Raw genomic sequence first — 21,394 nt, forward strand, 5'->3', positions numbered from 1 at the left:
GTCCAGTGATATAAAATGTATGCATTTAATAAGTCTATCTAGTCTGAGTACTTACAGGATTGTATAACTTAATTCTCAAACACTTGAGAAGATAAAGCCACCTTAAGGAAGGCTGTATCTTCAGCAATATTGGCAGATAAACAATTCAGAAGAATTATAGAAATTTCATATGAAGAAACAACCAACCCTTCCTGTGACTTTGCACTCCATAAAATTCATTGTAACTGAATCACTACATAAAATGTCTGTGTTGCCAAACCACTCTTCAAACACGACTATTCACAAACACTTGCTCAAAGTTAACTCTGGTTTTATCAGCTTTTCCAAACTCTCAGCTAAGTTTTGTCAATGCTTGCTGATTGATAACTGAACAACTAAAAGCCACAGACATGTGAAACCTACTGCTTGCCTTCTGAACCTCTGCAGTTTATCATGTTTCTAATCTGAAGCAAAGCTCTATTATGTTTCAAAAACCTTGTATTACCTTTCTGTGCATAAACATAATACATAAACAATCACATAAAGAATTATGCAAAACCTGTGTAAAACAATTGACAGGCACACACACATACAAACACACTATTCCCAGTTTTATTCCATCAAATTCTATCCCACCAAAATCTATCCCATCTTTACAATGGGTCAGTAAGAACACCCCATAGTTCTTGATTATATTCTTCTTAAGCATGAAAAAAAACAATTTTTTTCCTATGTGATATTTAGCATCTGTATGAAATGTTTCACTCCTTAAAAGAAGCTTAAGTCTAATACGAATTACTCATGTAATGTTGATCTCCTCATCACCAACAGATTTAATTGGTAGAACTGCTAGGAAAATTTACCCCAAACTTATTAACACATCAGCTTCCTCTCTATTTTTCACTTCAGCAAGAAGTATAACCAGTATAAATTATCTGTGTTATGCATCAAGCTTTGGCCTTCAAGGATGTACAGCTACAGATTATGGCTCACTTTCAAATAAAACACTATTTTTATTTGAAATAATTTGAAATAAAACTAGTTAACAGTGTTCTTACAAACAGAACGCCCAAGTAAAATGGTTTGTTCTTCCTCTATGGGGTGGACCATTCTGCTTCTACAGAAGTCAGACTGTTCTCTAGCTATGATTCACAATTCTTTTTCATCAACTAGCTACCATCATAACCATAATAATCCTCATATTGAAGTAGTTTTGAGAGTGTAAGTGGAACACCCTGCACTGAGCTACATGTTGTGTAGCGACAAACAAAAACACACTCCTAAACTGGATTCACGTATTTTTGTTTGCACCCATTACCTCTTGCCTTGGTACAACTAAGGAAGATCTGGCTACCTCCCTCTCATCAGACGTTTCTATACCTGAATAACATCCCCCCTGAGCCTTCTCTTCTCCAAGCTTCTCCTCACATGAATGATGCTCCAGTCCCTCTATCAGCTTAGTGGCTCTTTCCTGGACTCACTCCAGTACTGGGGAGTCCCAAAGTGGAATGTCTGGAAAAACACGGATCCAAACCTTTCAGCTGATATATACAAAACACTGCTGCTCCTAGAAAAACACTGTTGTACTGAAATATTGACAGTGGTAAAGACTTTTCTGCTCTTGTTAAGACACCCTATCTGCAGCCAATCCTTAATCTCACTCGAACAACTCCTCCACAGCCAACTCATGTGGCAAATCCCAAGAACTTGGCAAAGAGCAAAGCCTAGATTTAGAACTAACACAAACAGGTCATTGTCATCTTGTTGGCTACCAATTTACTATGTACACGACTGCAAAGATTGCTACATTAATAAACACAATGATTTTCATTCCATTCCTCTAGCTATTTTTATTCAAACCACATAATGGCCTTTACCACTAATCCTGTGATCTGACCTGCAGCAAATTAAGTAGACAATTTAAGTCAAAGCTTACAAACAAAATCCAGTACTATCCATCATAGGTCAATAGCCTTGTATCTAGATTACAGACTGCTAAATAGCTTCAGAGAGTCATTTATTAGAGCAAAATTAATGCTGACAATAGTTTTCAGCTGGTTAATCTTCTGACAGCTGCACTCTCTCACTTGTTCAAACACTTACATTTCAAGTAGAAAAAATAAATTAGCTAACTAGGAAAAAAAAGAGCAATTTGTCGTATGATGCAGAAGGCTCGGAAAATTCTGTTTTTAAAAACAAAAGCCTATGTACTTGTCGCTAAATTTTATCATCGAGGGACCTTGCCAACTACAAGCTGTTTTATCAGTATTAAACAAGAGGTGCAGCAAATCTAGAAGATTGGCAATTTCAGAAAGTTTTGGCAGGGAGGAATACAAGAACTGTAACTTCAGCTAAAAATAGAAATAAAAATCAATAGATAAGAATACACAGCTTTATTTCAAAAATCACAGATTCCACACCAACAACATAGGCCAGTGAAGTATTTCCAGTTTCTAACACTGAGGAGAGCAAGGGAGAAAGCAAAGCAGCTCAATGTAAGAGAAAACAAAGCTAATGACTACTTTTCACGTTTTGACTTCTGAAAGATTTCTTACCACCCAAAACAGCGCTTTGTGTACTGTGCCGGGTCAAAAGTCCATATTCAGGATCTATTTGTTCTTTCCAAAATATGGAGAGCCTCTTCTTGTCCTCAGGGAGGAGTTTCTGAGAAACTGTATTTGTGAGCAGCACGTGCAAGACCTCCTCCTCTGCAAGGCAGGGCTGCTCGAGCCCAAGGCTGCAGCTTTGTGCTCGGCCTCTCTGTAAGAGCCCCCCAGCCCACGTGCAGAATCCTCTAAGGAGGTCATGCCAACAGATTGCACAGAGTAGCTCAACTCTGAGCCAGTAAATCATAAGACTATCAGAGTGTTTCCCAGAGATATAAAATGACAGGAACCGGTTTGCAGATAAGAGAGCTAGCTAGTGGGAGGGGCACGCACACACACACAAAGAATCTGGGAAAAAAGGACAGTGAGAAGTTTAGAGTAGGTCTGTGATATGTATACCCACCTAGAGACAGGCTTTCCACTTGGGTACCAAAAGGTTTTGGACAAAATCTGCAAGATCAATGTCTTGCAATGAGAACAGGTAAATACAGAGCTGCTCCTTCAAACATCCTGCCACATCTGCCTGAGTCACTTGCGGGGCAAGGATTAGTGCAATCCACGTGGTTCTCACTGAGTGCCCACAATTTGCCCAGTGAACCTGACACAGAGCAGCTCTTAAGTTCACAGTTTTACATGAAAATGTGAATGGAGGCTTAGGGGCCCTCATATGACAGCAGCAACTGGCCACAGCTGTCCTGGGACAGTTTGGATTCAGACAATCTCAAGTTTTAGGCTCCCAGCCAGGCAGCCTATAGGTTCTCCAGCCACCCAGCACTTCCATATCCACTCTTCCTTGCTTATTACAACTCCTGCAATATTTAGTACCTTGGAAACAGTCTTGTAATTTGCAACAGATGCCTCCAGCTCCAAAAACAAAAGTCCTACCCCTAGAGCTACAACAGTAAAAGGAGTTTGTCTACAAGCAGTTTGCTTATTATAAAGAACAGAAATTGCTAGGAAAAAAAAAGTTAACAAAGATGTTGCATGAATGTATCTGCTTCTAGTTTCAGTTGTGTTACATTTCCATAAGAAGAGGAGGGCACAGACAAAAAGAAGTGGCACTGCAGGGCTGTGTGTTAGAGGAGGATTACACTGCTGAATACACAGAGCACCCAACCATTCCCCTATGCCAAGATGCTTAAATCATTGTTGTGTTGCACCTGCAGATAATAACTTTTGCTGTTGGCAAAGTTGAGAAGAAAAATTAAAACTGAACATGAATGAAGCAGCACCTAGCTGCTTCAGACAAGCTAAGGATGAGGGTTATAACATGAAGAAGCTCAGAAGGCAAACATCCATTTTGACGGTGACCTATTCGACACACAGCCTACTGAGCAAGACGGAATTTCAGCAACTGGCTTACGACCCCAAATAGATATAAAAATCAACAGGAAAAATTAAAGTGGTAGAGTTTTAATGCTCTCTCCTATTTTACAATGTTGTACCTTCAAGTGTCAGTGTATGTGCAAGGGAACACTGGTCCTTTATCCCAATATTTTTGCAAAATTGTAACCTAAGTGACTATAGTTTCCCCAAACAAGCAGTTTCTTGTGACTGCCCTCCTTCAGTTTGGCTGAATGAGAGCCTGCATCTGTGTGTGTGTGTATGTGCTTGTAAGTGCAAAGCAGTGCCTTTTGAGTACCTGCCAGCTCATGAGAAATATTTTGGCTTTTGCAACTCACAAAAAGTTAGGTACACAAGGAAAGATTAACCAGAAAGGTTACTATTGTTTTGTATAAATCTAAAACCAACTAAAAGGCAACAGCAGGTACAGGCAACCGACATGTATAGGCAACATCAGCTACAAATCCTTACTGGAAATAAAAGGAGGATATTTAAAATTATACCATAAATTTAAAATAACCAAGAGGAAACGACTTATTTTATAAAATACAAATAGAACATCATTCTCTTCTAGTCACTCCATAGACGAAGTGTGACAGGCTTAATCTATTTCTAGGAAATGAGTAAATAGAACAATCTCAGCTCATTTAAAAAAGCACAGAATAAAAACCCCCCACCGCTCCAAGGGACTGCGTTTCTCTTCCTATTACAAAAATCGGCATCAAAGGTAGAGCTATGAAGCTATTCTACCGCTGTAGAACCGAAACACAGTAAATCACTTAATTTGCTCAAAAGAACTTAAATGTTTTAACCAGTCTGCCATCACCAGAGATAAAGAAGAGGGCCGATGGGACCGGGCTGCGATGTGAGCCGTCTTTAAAATGCAATTGTTCTAATCATTTTCTACAGATGCAGCCTCACAAGGGGCTGCTGTCACAGGGACCATTTACGACTTGTTATGGTGTCTCTATTGTTTACCAGAGACATTCGCTAAAAAGGCGACAGCTGGGACAGAAAGCTGCTACTCAACGAACAATATAATCCCGTGAAAGTAATCAACAAATTTAAGGGTGTTAATTAACTTTACACTTTATCATGTTCAATTAGTTGTCCTTTCTCGAAAAGATTGCCGTGCACAATCGGTTTAGAGCGTGCCATGTTTGATTTGTAAGTGATCACAGTTTCTGTTCCGAAGCCCATGTCAGATGTCCTCTGGGGTGCCGGTGACACAGACGGATGGCTCTGCACATGCTGGGGGCCATCCCGTGTAGCCGGGACCAGCACATAACCCCGGCCTCGTACAACCGGAGTACCACGCGTGCACAAAGCCCCTCCACCACCGCACAGGCAGCAACCCAAAGTTTGGTTTTTGCTGAAACACAAAGGCACAAACAAACGGGCCATTTTTCATCATTATATCCCAGAGCACAGGGCTTGTCTTTTAGGGGCACGCTCGGGATCATTTCCTCCCAGCAAGACCCTGAGCCGTGCCGCATTATGCGGTGCACACGAGCACGTTCCTACATTTTACATAATGCACTGCCGCCTCTTTGCGTGGCAGCTGAGCAAATGGGAAGTTCTTGCGGATATAAAATTCTGCAGTGACTTTTAAATGTCCATTCTGCATTTACGGCGGCAGGGATTCCAGCAGAAAGTTAATTTAATTTGTTATTAAAATTTGCCATTTTCCCTTGCACGCACCGGTTTTGCTTGCTAATGGGACAAGGCAAAGCTCATGATGAAGCGACGGCATACTTGGAATTACGCCTTAATGAAAGCCATTGCTACCTCGCTCTTCTGATGAATAGAGCCTTGCACCACCATACCTCATGAACTACTGATGTTTGAACAAAAATGGAAATGGAGGTTCAGGTCAGTGCTTTGAAGATTTATACAACGAGAGCTCAGTGCAACTCCAGGAGAGAAAGCACGCTTGAGGAAGTAGATGCATCTCTTTTACAGCACCATCCAATTATAAAATCCGCAAAATTATGGCCGTGCAAAGAAAAAAAACTAGTTGATTTTTCCTCTGCAGCAACAGGCAAATTAAATACACATTATCATAATTATTTAAGCACTTATGTTGTACATAAAAACAAACTGAAAAAAAAAACAACTAAAAAACCAAAACAATAAAAATGCGAAGAAAGCCCCATGGAAAAGTTGTTAACTCTGAAAGCTAATAATGGACTAGGTTAAATATTTAAGAGGAAATTATAGTCTATATCAGAAATAGCTGAAACCACAAAACAAAGCAGTAGAAAACATTAGTTTTCTGCTCGGAAGAAGATCTGCAGGGAGAAGGGAAGCGGTCGATAGATCCTTAAATTGGACGCAATAGCTGTTCTTCTATCCCAAGTTGGCAGCTGCTACATTTGCAGACCTGGTTCATTATTTACCCATAATGACCATCAAGCTCCAGTCAAAGTCAGATCACAACAACTGTCAGCAGCTCTTTTAATTAGCCTTGTTTGAATTCAGATAAATATCACAATGGCCCAGCTTCTGCTGAAAAAGCAACAGAAGACTGCAAGGAGTAAGCTGCTCTGAATTCCAAACAAACAGAATTGTGAAAAAGTCTAGGGAACAAAAGTTTATTTTTTTAACTGAGGAAGGAATGATGATGTGCACGTTATTATTTCTCCCTCATGCGATATTCATATCACAGCCCACAATTCCTGTTTACGGGTGGATTTGTGCTTCTCAAATGCCAACTCAAAGCATCACTTCTCAACCTATAAGGTAAACTTCAAGAGATGGTTTACAGGTACTAATTAAATCTCTAACCTCTGTGAAATTGTACGTTTTGAAAAACTGAATCAGAATTAAGGAATGCACATATTAACAGGATTATCCTCTCTCCTAATTTATCTCCTTCTGTTTGTTTATCCTCAGGGAACATAATCTTCTGTTGCATCAAGCCCCTCTCATTCTCCCTGTGTCAGCAGCAGAATAATAATTCCCTCCTCCTCCTCCACCCTGCCTCCCACAAGCACAGGCAAGAACGAGGAGTGGATCAGGCTGTGAGCATCAGCACTAATGCTCAATGCAGCTATTTTCATAACAGTGGCATGGAGTGAAAGAAAGATGCGAGAGAGGTGAGCAATATGCTACCTGTTCTGGAGAGCCCAGCGTGAGAGGGAGTAATTGAATGCATCCTAGAATACGATGGAGATAGAGGACGGAGAAGAGCACGCTTTAATACCCTTTCCTCAGCAGTTGTGTTGCTCTTGTGGCAATATTTTGCTAGGTGCTGTGCAAAGACAAAAGCCAGCACCAACCTCTCCCATCCCACGTGGCAATCTGAGAGGCATTGGTGTACATGCAAGGATCCTTGGGGGCATCGAGGGAACATGCTGAGGGATTGTCCTGAATCATGAGGATACATGTATGTGAACAACAGGAACATACGTGTGCTACAGGGGCACAAGAGCACAGAAAAAAATACTCAAACGTCATCAGGAAGGCAGCGTAGAGGGAATGATAAAGAAATAATTAATAAAACAGGCAAAGTGGTAATGAGAAGCTTTACGCTTTTAGAGGAAGCACTGAGTGGAATTCCACAGGGATTAGTGCGTGAACTTGGCCATGGACACTAGCATAAAAATCTTCCATCTGATTTAGATGTATTACAGAAGGATGCCAAAACACAGAAAACAATATGTCCTCTCAATAAATCATGCAAAAACTGAGTAGAAGCTATTGTTAAAGAGGCTTAATATGAAGCAAATGCACCAGAAAAATTACGAGATGGTATTAAGAAGCAACTGACACCTCCAAAATGATTAGCCAAAGAAAATAAGTTGCAACAGACAAATGCACACAGAAGGTGCTTTAACCTTGTCAACAAAGAGCAAGCTGAAAGAAAGGCCTGATGAGACTGTTCTGTTGGCAGCCCTATGTTTAGTTTTAGTTATTGCAATGGCAAAGTGAAATACCAGAGCACCTGGAAAGTTACTGAGGAAAATGGTTCACAGCATTGCAGTAAGAAAAGAAATAAAGCACGATCGATTAAATCAGCAGCTTATTTTTAATACCCAAAATACTGCATCAAAAATATTTTGGAGTAGCAGTTCATGCCAGTCATCTCTCATATGCCCTCTCCTTAATCCATACTCCACCATAAAAAGCCCTGGAGAACAGGAGAAGCCCTTGGTTGTCCCTGCTGGAGTACCAGAGTTAGCTGTTCCTCAACATCTATGTGTATGGTCTAAACCTCATTTAGTGCCGCAGGCCTACACAGAAATATTAAAACTTAACAACAGCTGCAAGCATCTACTGTCTTGGACTAACTGCACAGGGTTTAGCACAGTTCAAAGCAAGCATTTCAGTTTTTATCCCAACATCAGCAAGAAGGCTGGCCAGCCAGTACACAGCTGAAGCGGTATGTTCCAGGTATCCCATAAGCCAAGTGTTCCAATCAGACTTTGGGATAGTCCAAATGGAAAGCACATGGCACTAAGCTATCTGGTTGACCATAGCTGCGTTCTGAGTAAGCACAGTATAAATACAAAAGAAACAAAGAAAATAACCCACGATCTACTTGGCCAGCACTACTGTTTGAAATTCTAGGGCTTTAGTGAAGATCAGAAAATGAAACATGAACATACACACAGTTTCTCAACCAAGTAGGCCAGTGCTATCCCTCCACACAACTGATTTTCAGCAGACAGGCTCCAGCACAATTCCCATGCTGGCTGGATTATGCACCACATCTTAGAAACAAAAGAACTTCTCAATCACGAATTGCAAAAACAAGAATATTTTATGTCTAGCATTAGAAAGGTGACAGAGCCTCATATTTAACATACACTGAGGGCTCCACAACTCCACTTTCTTCAGAATCTTCCACACCATACAGAAGATCAGCAACTGAAAAATAGACTGTTATGGAACAATGTGATTAAATGGTTTAGTGGGGTTATTGGTGGTAGGTGGATGGTTGGACTGGATGATCTTGTAGGTCTTTTCCAACCTAGCTAATTCTATGATTCTATGATTCTATGAATATGAGACAAAGCTGAAAGGGATGAGCATTTGCAATATCCCCTTTAGAAAAAGTAAAATCCCAAAAGAGCGATTTTGTCTGCTCTAACCAAAATCCACAAGCAATACCAAAACGAACAACAACAACCAAATCACCACAAAAGCTTAAGGTTTGTGTAGGCAGCAAAGGCCACCAGCAGAACCAGAATTCCACCTTGGCGTCGCAGTTTTCCATCTCATCTGCCTCAGTGGAGCACCACATAGCTGCTGTGCACATTTGTGACCAACAAAAAGAGACGCTTGGCCAGATTTGCTGAGCCCTGTCAATTACAGAAAGCAGTTAGCCATACGCCACCACATTTGCAGATTTTGCTGGTTGGACCTGAATGTCTCTATCTAGAAAGCATGAAGTACTCATGTATAATACCTTAACTCCACAACAAAATGCAAATACATTTACACTTCACTGTGGAACAGATACACTACAGCCCAAACCCCACATGTAAACAGAGTAACGAGGACCTTACGAAAGAAGACTAAACCAGGAGATATTATCTTTTACATATTTCTCCACTATCAGTACTACTGTAACAAGATATGATTCCCATTTTACAAAAACAAAAAACCACCTTTGTCCTTTATACTTTTCTTACACTTTTCTTTATACTATTCTTATACTTTTCTTTACTATGTTACTCCCAGATTGGCCACCAAAAGCAAAAAACAGAGCAGCATTTTTCTTTTTTTTTCTTTTTTTTTCTTTTTTAAAGAAAGAAGGCATTAAGCACATTGCTAAGCAAAAAAGAAAATTAAATCACACTGAGGTATGCATTTAAACAGCATTACTCCACAGGTACGGGTTCAAGTGCTCTGCTTAATAAAACGTTCCCTATAAAGAAAGCCAGCTGCAGATAAATTTCTGTTGATGCATTCATCAAATATATTTTGTTGGAGACTTTCCCAATCCAGAGTTTTAATTCTACCTACTTCAGGTACAATCTATGATTGGACAACTGATAAGGTTTTACCAACTGAAATTGGAAAGAAATGCTTAAAAAGACAACAGGACTGTAGACTGCATTGAACATTCTTGAAATAACTTTTGGGTTTTGTCCCTTAAAGTGCTCTGCCTGGTATGAGTACCAAGGATTTTTTTGATCAGGTGAGCCACTATCATAGTGCATGGCTGCAGATGTGCTGAGCCTTTCTGAAACCGCTTCGCCACTGAGTCTTAGTGTAGGATTCAATAAAGAACCCATACATCATCTTTCAGTTTCTCCTTTAAAATATACGTTTATTTTTAAGCACACCTAACTTTATAACCATAGAGTAACAAAGCATTTTCTGCTGCCTACTTTCAGCATATCCGTGGTTAATTCTAGAACTTCTATTCCGCACTAAAAAAAGCAAAGCAGAAAACGCAAGATGTCATCTGCTAGAAGAGCAGATGAAATTGGAATGATCCAGAGCTTCCATTTAAGGCTTTTTTTTTTTTTTTAATTTTTAAGGCTGCTATCGTATCTATTTCCTGTTTAGGAATCCTCTGCACACAATTCTATTATTACTCCTTTGCAAAATAGAAAATACATATCTTCCGTAGAACTAGATTTAGCATTGCCCTCCAGCCTAAAATGTAATGTACCATTCGATGTTCTCAAATTTATTTAATGACTCTTACCCAATGAAGTCAAACCCTGCAATTAAATTACGAGTCATACTTCTTTACATCACACTAATTCTAAGTTTAATGTGGAAATATTTTTAAAAAGAGATGCTATTTATATTATTACTTTTATTGTTTCAGGAAGGACAAATATGCAATCATATGGTTTAAATTTACCAATCTTTACATGTTCCAAATGCTGCATTTTCATGAAATGAAACACATTTCACAGTTAACTGTATGAAATATCAGCTTAAAGAAACTCACTATAAAATAATTATTGTGCCTCTTTTTTTTTTTTTTTTGCAACTAATTGCAACTATTTCAGTGCTACAACTTAAGAAATTCTGCACAAAACCAAATTAATCTTTTCTTCTGTAATGTAAAGGTATCTAAGGTCAATATGTGCCCTGGTCTTCTATAAGAAAAAGAAAATAAAAAGACTGCATTTTGCCTATGAACAGAATCAAAAGGGTAGCAAAGTTAATTATTCCTCATAATCAGTAATTATGATTAGATAAGAGAGTCTTTGGTAATGAACTGCTCTAATGATGGAGGACCTCCATCCTAAGAAATATAATAGTACATTAACATAACTGTGTATGCAAAGTACATAGAACCACTGCCACAGTTAACTTGTCATTGAGTGATTAAATAGGAATTCATAATTAGAAAAATCCACAGCGTAATTTATTGGCCTTCCTGACGGTTCTGGTTCATTAGAAGTTGATTACCAAACAGTGACCTCTAGTGGCCCACAGGTTTGTCATGGTACCTTCTTTCCCTTAGCAGCTCCTTGCTGCTAGTTCGCCTACAGAGAAAAAACACCAAAAAAAAGGCAACTCGAGGAATTTAAAATGTTTCCCTTGGTAATCCATTTCTTACTTCTCCTAAGGCCTACAGTGTGTTAATGGCTTCAAAAAAGGTTTCCCTTTCTGAGGGCAGTTATAAATGTATACACTGACATAAGATAGATATATATAAATGTACACACACTGGAAAACAAAACTAGCAAAAACCATCTTCTCAATTTTAAAGGTAATAGTGAGGGTAACGCAGCTCTCGTGCTAATTAATACTGGTACACTGATTAAGCTTAATGTTTTCTGGAACTATTTAAAAATGTCCACACTTACGTAGCAGTGGTTAGAGACCCTGAGAAGCTCGTGGCCTGATGTAAGCCTCTGTACCTTAAGGCCAAGGGCCAGCGCAGTGCCTCTGAGTGCTCAATTCTGCACTAAAGCAAAGGATACCAGTGCAGACAGACAGGACAGCGGCAGAAAGCTCACCACCTCTCTGTTGCAGGTAGAGAAATAAGCCCTATGTTTCATAGTAAGTGCTGAACAGATGCTTTGCAATTCATTTATATGAATGCCTCCCATTTCATTTATAAGAACACAACGTAAGTAAAATCTGCAGCTAACTACAAAATCTTTGCAAGCATTAGAAGGTGGAATTTCCCTCTCACTCAACATCACGAACCCACTGGTAAGCTATTTGGGCAGTTTTTAAGTTTTCCATTATGATATCTGTGCCTTTTCTTGCAATAGGACAGCAGCTAATCTGTTCTTTTTAAATCCAAATATTTTTTACCAGGAAAGTAACACATCTGAAACTAATACAGAAATCACTCAAACACAGTGTTAAACAAAAATCCGTATTCAGGGAAATCCAGGAAATTTCATTTCAATTGTTTAAATTTTGCATCCTGTTAGTGTTGGAAAACAGAACATGTCAGAAGCGACGTGCATGGAGTTTTCTTTGTTTTTGTCTAACATGGAACTGGCTACAGAAATAATACTCTCTCATCAGGGAGAAGCTAGAAAATAAACCGCAGAGTCCTGTGTTATACACAAATAGATTTTTCAGAACAACTCCAGTCTTTCAAATGAGGAGGAGCTGATCATCCCAGTGTGCTGGAAACCAGCTGCAATAAACAGAGGAATGGATAGGAGATCTGCACCCCTGATTTTCTTGTGCACGAGTGAGCAAGCGCATGTGTGTGTGCGTGCATGTGTGTGCACATGCTGGACTCTGGCTGTTTGCGGCGATGATTTAATATAGTGACTGGATAATGAGCTGTGCTCCCCGCAGCAAGTGAATCACCATTTAATGCTATTATCAACAGTTCATGACCCACCGGCATGAAGTGTCAGCCTGATTAATCTGAACACCACTGACCCCGGCGAGGGAAAGCTACCTTATTGTCAGAATTTAATATATAATAAAATCACACGCGGAATATAAAGACCCGATAAAGCAAAGCTGATAATAGAAAATACACTTTATTCTCCTCTTCCATTTCTTTTACACTTGCTAAGGCACAGTTTATTTATTTTTAAATAAATATTTTTGTCTAGTCAAGCAGGAAGCAATCCATTAGGACCTATTATTTTGATGTACAGCGAAACATCTCAAAATGGCTGTCCAAACACAAACCCCAGGTTGATACAAATAAGAAAAAAAATTAGAATATGCCAGTGTAGGACTTGCTACTGTCAATGCATATCAGGAAATGATCAGAAATTGTTCGTGCTTTTCTAAGGTCAACGAGGCAATAAAAATACTGATCTGTAAACAAGAACGGTTTGTAGAGTGATGCTGTATGACTCATAGAAGAACACTACCTCCACCTAATAAGACCAATATGCTTCAGATAGATTAGAAACTTGTGCCAGTTGTATCGCGAATATAAGGGGAAAAAATAACCAAACAACAGACTTTATTACATTTACAGTGAAGATTTTTACATACACAATTCAACATCATCATCATGATATAGCATGACTCAACGCAATTACAAATTTAACTATTCTCCACAGAGAATAAACCATGAAAACAAGGAAAAAAGCCCTATCTCACATCACAAGGAGGTTAGTACAATTCTGCCGTGTCTTCTCCACACCTCCTTCTAATTTAACCTGGCCACAAGTCTGAAAAAATGTAGAACTTTTAAAATGCCTTTTGTGAATCCTATGCAACACAAGATATAAATAACTTAGATTAAAGCTGGTGGGACTACATGACATTTATCTGTAAAATTATATGAACTTATGCAAGTATGGGAACTGCTATGGCTTATTGTTAAAACGCCCTACTGCAAAACAGGTGAAAACTGCTGTGTTTTTTTTTAAAATGAAAAACAATTGTTTCACATCTCAATTCCCATTGTTATCACCTGGTATTCTGAGGGTTAAGGGATTTTCAGGACAAGGGACTGGAAAAGAACTGGGACTGAAATCCCCAGATCTGTCCACATATGGATGGAATGACGGTGGGTGAGACAAGAGACTGATCATTCCAAGTATTAACTTATAACAACTAGCAGCCAAGGGAAGGGGAACATGTCAAACTGACTTGACTAAAACTTGGACAAAACAAGAACCCTGATGTCTGAGCTCCCAGTTAAGAGCTCTGCTGGAAATGTAAAGAAAGAATAAAGGAATTCTGGACACTTCTGCAGGAAAGTAATTTATGCTGCCAATAGAGACATATGTTTAAGCTTCACTTTTCCATTCAGAAACCAAAACATTCTTGTATGCCAATTGACTAGCAAGAGTTGGCTTGCTTTGCAGAGGCTGTCCTTGAATACTGCTAGCTACAGTGTGCCCAAATGGGTAAAAGCATATGATAGCAGCTTAGAATCTCTTCCAAACCTCCTTTTATAACCTTTATGTGAGCAAGTTTACCACACAGCAGCGGAGAGCTCTGGTGCACTCACTCCTGGAAGCACTGGACCCAGCAATAAGGAGAGACCGTACATCTATTTGCTAGGATGTCCTCTCATTTATCTGCAGCTCATGACTATCTTCATGATCATGGGACTCTTGTATGTCAGCCTAGCTCTCGCAATTAGCTTACTTCTTCTGCTGTTGAAGGCTCCACAGCCTTGCTCTTCTATACAACGCATTTTTATCTCTGTGGTTCCTCACCATGCACTTGTTCTGCAAAGCCCTTTAAAGACCCTATTTGAGTAAACATAATTTTCAACGCATTTGCCTCTTGGAGAGGCAGAGGAACAAGGGAGCAGACATTATTCTTCCCCAGTCAGCTGCATGATACAGCCAGGTCCAACAAGCACAAAGTAAACAAGGGGACAACCACAGCTTGCAAGAGTTTCATCTTCACAGAGGTGGGGAGGCATGGTTGGGTCTTATTCATGTGGATAGAGAATACTGGGCATACTGCCCAGGAACACCGTTGAAAGCAAGGACCTAAGATCAAGCAGAGAATCAGTAGAGCAATGATTGATTCTAAGTAAACTTAAAGAACAACGAAAGTTTAAAGGAACAGATGAGAGATCAGTTTTCAGCTGGTGGTGATGGCTGCACATACACTGGCACATGTATATGCACATAGATGAGGAAAATGGAGATAAAGAAGATAGATTAACTGGAATATGGAATCTCAAATTGATTTGTATCTTATGAAAACAAAAGCTGTAACTAGGAAATACAAACACAGTCCATATGAAGCAACCTCAATGACAGTAAATTAGAGAAAAAAAAAATAACCACTTAAGTACATAAGTCTGTTACAAAAAAAAAAACAAACAAAAAAAAACAAAACAAAACAAAAACAAAAAACCACCACCACCACCAAAAGGATAAATTAAGCATGGAATAATTTAATAGTGGACAAGATCCAATTGTTACTGCTCAGAGAGCAGTCCAAGCAACAAGGAAAAGGCACCCAGTGAGGGCACAGAAAAATTTCTTCTTAAGAAAAGAAAGAATATTATCATCTAAATAATCTAAATAAATAAAGATTAATTACAAAAGCTAAATGTGGAGAAAAACAACACGATAACTAGTAAAGCTTGTGTGATGCAAGCATAAGAAACAGGCATCCTTCAAGATAAACTATTTTCTCATCTTGAGCCACATTTATGTTCTATTCTCAACATTTTACACAAATCAGTTACACCAGAAATGAACTGGATCATATGCAATGAAGAAATGCAGCTACTGTCAGTACTGAAGAAAGAAGTCACAGGGTAGTAGCCCAAAACCTGTCACTTTCAAGTGTTCTCTACAATATTTTGACATGCACGTAAATTGTTCAGTAGACTGTTTTAACTTACTCAATCAAAAAATATCACAAGGAGGTAAGAACCTGGAATAAACAATGCAATTTGGTGTGTTTTCTACTTGGTTTATAGCTATATATTAAATACCTCAAAAAATGTTAGAGAAAGAAAACAGTGGCTGGAATCATTTTCTTTAATTGTGCTTTTTAAAAGCTCTTAAAACAAAAGAAAAAAAAAACATTTGACTTCATACGGAGATAACACTGCAGTTTCAAATGAACTTTTTAATTATACCCTGGAATGAAGCTGAAAAAAGAACTGCACTTGTATGATAAAAGCACAGAAAAAAAAAATGTTCTTAAGAGGTTGTACTGTGATCTTTCCGTGCTTACTCTTGTCTCAGAACATGCAACTAGAAAGTTACTTTTTTTTTTTTTGTCCCCAGAGATTTGGGCTTTCATTCGTAAATGATGAGGAGATCGGGAAGAATAGGTGAACTATAGCAACTTATTTCTGAATAGAGACTTCATTCTAATAAACACCCTCAAAAAGCAGAATTTCCTAATCTTGGTACTGTCTCCTCTAACAGGAGAGAGGACATGCATGAGTATGGCTCTCGCTCACACTGTACCCCTTGTTAATCAGCACACTTCAGCGGGCACTTTAGTAGGGAAAAATACAGAAAGATGACCACAGCAGTACTCAATATATTTGGTTAAATATCCAGAGCCTTAGTGGGAAGTCAGTCTGTGTTCTCCGCACTCAGATGTCTCGAGGTTTTGATGACATCCGCATCTCCCTTTTCCTGGAAAGTGGGTGAAGGAGGAAGGCAGAAGAGTTGTTGACTGAAAAACTTAAAAAGCATATTTAATTCTATATATATTTAAATAACTGCTCAAAATTTGGCTTGAATATTCCAAATGGTATCAGAAATTAAATGCATGAACCGGCTACTGAGCAACTGGCATGAAAGTAAAGTATCCGCATCAGAAATTACTAACCCTGACACAGATAACACACAGACAATAATCAGATCTGCTAAACACAGCCTAACATTGCAGTCTTATCAGGGAAGCTAATGATGCCTGGTACTACATTTGAAATGCCAGCTCCTTAATCACTTTTGGCTAAACATACAAGGTGTACTTTTGCCTTTCAATAATTTTGTGGAGCATTTTTTCCAGACTGCACTCCTGATCTCAGTGGGGCCTCTATATCCATCTCAAGTAGGACTCCTCACTTTCTTTGTGCAAAGCCTGTTCAATGAACAATACTTCTCGAAATTATAGTTAGTTCATGAAAAAAAAAGGTAAATGATCTAAAAGGGACATCTCCAGAATCAGGTAAAAAGCACGGTCAAAAGTTTTTGTTTATTTAGAATATAGACTTAAAGGGAATATATATATACACATCAGACCTAAAGGTTTTTCCCATTCCAACACAATGTATGCAACCAAAAAATAAGGCGGCAAGGGAAGGCAAGTATGTTCTCTAGTTTGTTTTGTTTTAATCTGATGGACACAAATTAGTGATTCGCTCAGCTATCACTGCTGTTTGAACGTAAGTGCTTTGAGTTTACCATTCTACAAGCTAAATCTTGCAAGCTTTATTGTTGCAGCATCACAGGATTCAACAAAAATTGTGACTTGTAATGTCAGTTTCTTTCCAGGATATAAAAATTAATTAAAAGGCTTAATGGCACTATTCCACTTCTTTCAAGGAAAAACTTTTTGTAAACTATTTATTGCATACTAAGCATGTAGTCAATAAGAAAAAAATCTAACTAAAAATGTCCAAAGACTACAAAACAGAGAGGTCTTTATTTTGACAATTTCTCTGATATCTTCTCCATTCACGTGGACTTCTTTTAAAAGAGAGAACCCTTTCCGAACAGTCTATCTGAAGTGCCATCACAATGCATTTGATAAAAAGACCCCTCAAATCAACCAAACTAATTCTGAAGTGAAAGAAAGACCCAGCACTAAGTAAATGTGCTAGAGCAGGCTCAAAAACTGGGTGGCTGGGATGGTTCACAAGGCTGTCTCACACTGCTCTCGCCAACACAGAGTCCTGTGTGTGCAAGGCCTTTCCTGCCAACGACTGTCCTGACCTCAGTCAGGTACAACATCCTTCTTCATCGAAGACAGATTCTAGCCTGACCAAAGCCAGAGTGCAGAATTGCAGACAGGGAACCCCAGTCCACCTGCTGAGACATGCACCTTTACAGCAGTAATGTGGGAGTGCCCCTGTTACCTTTACATTATGGAGTGGGTGGGGAAGAGCCTCCAGCCAGGTTGCCCTGAGCTGAGATTGTTAACAGAGCAAGGCCACAGCAGAATGAGGCATGCCTGTTACAGGTACTGAAGTTTCCAGAGGTGGAAAGTAGGGGTGTATAAAGGTCATAATAAGTTAAGTCATAGTCATAAGTCACAGTACTAATCAAGTGATAAAGGCAGAAAAGAGTATCACTATCTACTGGTAATGTTTACAAAGGCTAAACATTACTTTCTAGTAGAGAGTACAACAAGAAGGAAGAGACTGATGTCCAATTTTGACATGCTCCTTTTCAGAAAAAAGGCAGAAATTAGAGCTATTGGTTTGGCAAAGTCTATGGATGATATCTCCTAAGAACAGTCCAGGCTCTAATACTTGAAGAACAGTGGGAAACATCTCTCCTCCAGCTTTCCCAAATGAAAGTAAATTAAAAAAAAAATTGTTGATGCAAGAAGATCCTTAAGAAATTAGGACATGTAGGGACACTATGTCCAATAAAAATCTTAGTTCCCTCTGTTCATGGCAATTTGCATATACCAAAAAAAGGGACTGCCCAAACCTAGCCTATATGTTAAATAGCATCACCTACTTCTCTCAGCTGTGGCACCTTGTAAGTGGCGAATGTAACATCATCGGGGACAGAAAGGATAAGCTGATGAGAGCACGCAGCTCTTGCAGCAGTTTCATTCCTATTTTGGGTATTGAATGACCTGGACTCCAAACTTCGGGTGAACAGTAGCTTTTCTAATATGAGAGGGGAACCAATTTTAAATCCAGCATCTTAGTGCTTAGAGTCTGGGGCTCAGGAATGTTAGAGTTAAGCGGCTTGGAACAATAAAGGAACAGATCTGATTTTTTACATAATTTCTTGGAGTATGACCGAGGAAGAGATTTCTAGAATCATGCGTTCTTTTCCTACCTATACTGAATATTTGGGCACGCTGTTCAAGTAGAACAGTTGTTGCCTGGATTGTTACTAACACTTTCCTTTACAGTGTATTTCCACAGGCTTTTCCCTTTAACTGAACATGGTAAATCTAGAATAGAGCAGTATTAGTTCAGATGGAAGGAATACAGGAGGAAAAGAGCTCCAGCATTTCATCTTACAAATGTATTAAGTCCATACGAATGCATTTATGTCACTGACGGGGCATGCTTGGTTAGACGCATAAACACTGGTACTGAAACTGAACATGTAGAAACTAACACCAAATGAGAGATTTCCAAACAAAATGCTGGAGAACAGGTTTGCCCTGTCCTTGTTAAAGGATGGAAAGAGCTTTCAGGAGGCTCGCTCTCAGCGGCACAGCAGCAGCCATTTAGCAGAAGCAGGCTTCTCAAGCATCTTAACAACTCTCACTGGTGACTTGTTACATCCTCCCACCGGTCCCCGCAGGTCCCGTACCCTGACAGGCAGGATGAAAAGCTCCTCTAGCGGGGCCGTGGGCTGTCAGAAGCCACCAGCTGTCCTGCCAGGGCTCCGCCATCGCAGGGGCCAGCTGACAGCCTGGGTGTTGCTGGCCATGCTGAGAAACGTGCCACCCAGCTGCTGTGTGGTCACGTCCATCTGGAGATCTCCAGCCAGACAAATCTCTGGGCCTGTCAGCTCTCTTCAGCAAGCCTTGTTATGCAAATTCAATTACTCAAGTGTGCCCTATTACTGCTGGCTAACTGCTCCTAGAACCGATCTCACACTGACAGTCAGCTCACATTTTTACCCACCAAAAGTACCTCATTTATTCTTGCTCAACTACTCCCTTGTATCATTAAGGCAGAACAGACAAAGTCCATAGTACTGTAACCTCTCTGCAGTGGGTTGCTATTCCTTGCGAAGAGCTTAGAGAGAAATTAATTTGAAAACATACATTCTAATCAAACACGAGTTAAAGCCACACTGTCTACATAATTTACTGCTAGAAACAAGAGCTAGTAAACTTCAACAGAATTCTAGTTCATGTGGCAAGTATTTTAAAAAGCAAACAGATAAACATGAAACATCACTCAGAAAGAAATGAGCTCCGTTCGAGATACTTACTTTAACGGAGGGTTACAGGTAATGAGAAGTAGAATTTCCCATTTTATCTAGCACACCAGTGTTTGGATTTGTTCAATCAGCAGGACTGCTGCAGCAATAACCACCTACTTCTTTCACATATTTATTTATGGAATCTAATTTAAAAGTAGTCTGAGCTATTAGAAGTTTTCCCTGACGCAGAGCTATGAAAGATTTTACTTAAGACAAAAAGTTAAGCCAAGTTTCTCTAACCCGGCTCTCCACCTTCACAGGAATAAAGTTGAATTTCTGTGTTGATTTATCTCTCAACCCCTTTCAAAAGTGAATTTTGGTGAAGAGAAAAGAGAAAGATGTGCTTCAAAAACTGAACATTTACACTCAAACGGTCTTGTCTTTAAAAACGACTGCTAAACAAATTAAAAAAAAAATCAGTGCTGGAAGACTGTGGGGAAAATATTGAAATGCAATTGCGAGATTATGAGTTGATTAATACCTAGGAACTTGAGCTGTTGTGAAGGAAGATATGAGTCAAGCTCTGGGAGAAACTGGAAAAATGGCACGGCACACCGTGCTGGCAGAATGCTTGGCATGAACGAGGGAGATGGGGAAAAAAGATATATTTGAGAGATAAGCACTGTTGTGTTAAGTCTTGAAAGGTGAAGATATGTGATGCAGGCAGAGATCAGAAACCAGAAAAAGGATTCTAGGAACATATCTAAAGCAGTTTGCAAGAATTGCAGTCTTTAGGTTAAAGATAATAGAAGGGAGACAAAGGAACATGAGAGGCCAAGAAGAATTATAAAAACACCCGCAGTTATCAAAGGTCTGAGATAACTGAGTCATGAACCATGGTCATATCAATAGCATGGGAAGATTCTAAAACAAATGTAAGTGAAATGTCAGCAATACCTAGAACATACTCACCTTATTGGAAAAAAGAAACCCCAGTGAGATTTGGTAGTGAGACTGGAGTGTGAATGGGAGTACTAGTGACTACAGAACAGCAAAACCTTTCTGAGACTGTGACGTGGTGGGAGGGAGATGAAAAGATGTTTGTTGCAAATCAGAGCAAGTAATAAAGAAAGACACATCTGCAAGAACACTGGAAAATGGATGTCTGAATTCAGAACAAAACTGACAGTAACAGAAGTGATTTTGAAAAAAGCTCATGTTTATGCTTGTATTTTTATGAAGGCACCCAAATTCAATTAAGCAAGGTAACTGAAGTATAAAATTAACAGCCTTACTGAAGGATCCTCACAAATGGTGTGAATAACCCCAAAGAAGGCAAAAGGATTCCCATTCCCAGGGAAGATTATTTTTGTTGATTTGAGCAGGATTAGAGTGAGACAAAGAGAGAAAGAAAAGTAGAATGGAAACACACATCATTGGCACATCTGGTTTTGATTGAAGATCATTGTTTTTAAAGGAGATTTAAAAGCCTTACTCCTAAGAAGCTAACTATATTCTTCTGAAAATCAATGGAGGGATGGGCACTGA

At 39.2% G+C, this 21,394-nt stretch overlaps 1 protein-coding gene across 1 annotated transcript in view; it reads right to left on the reverse strand.

Moving 5' to 3' along the window:
* The window catches only part of HIBADH (3-hydroxyisobutyrate dehydrogenase), an 80,102-nt gene that overhangs the window by 13,437 nt on the left and 45,271 nt on the right, over window positions 1–21,394 (reverse strand). The gene's annotated exons all lie outside the window — the stretch shown is intronic.

The sequence above is a fragment of the Numida meleagris genome, chromosome 2, assembly GCF_002078875.1.
Source record: "Numida meleagris isolate 19003 breed g44 Domestic line chromosome 2, NumMel1.0, whole genome shotgun sequence".
In the NCBI taxonomy this organism is placed as follows: Eukaryota; Metazoa; Chordata; class Aves; order Galliformes; family Numididae; genus Numida; species Numida meleagris.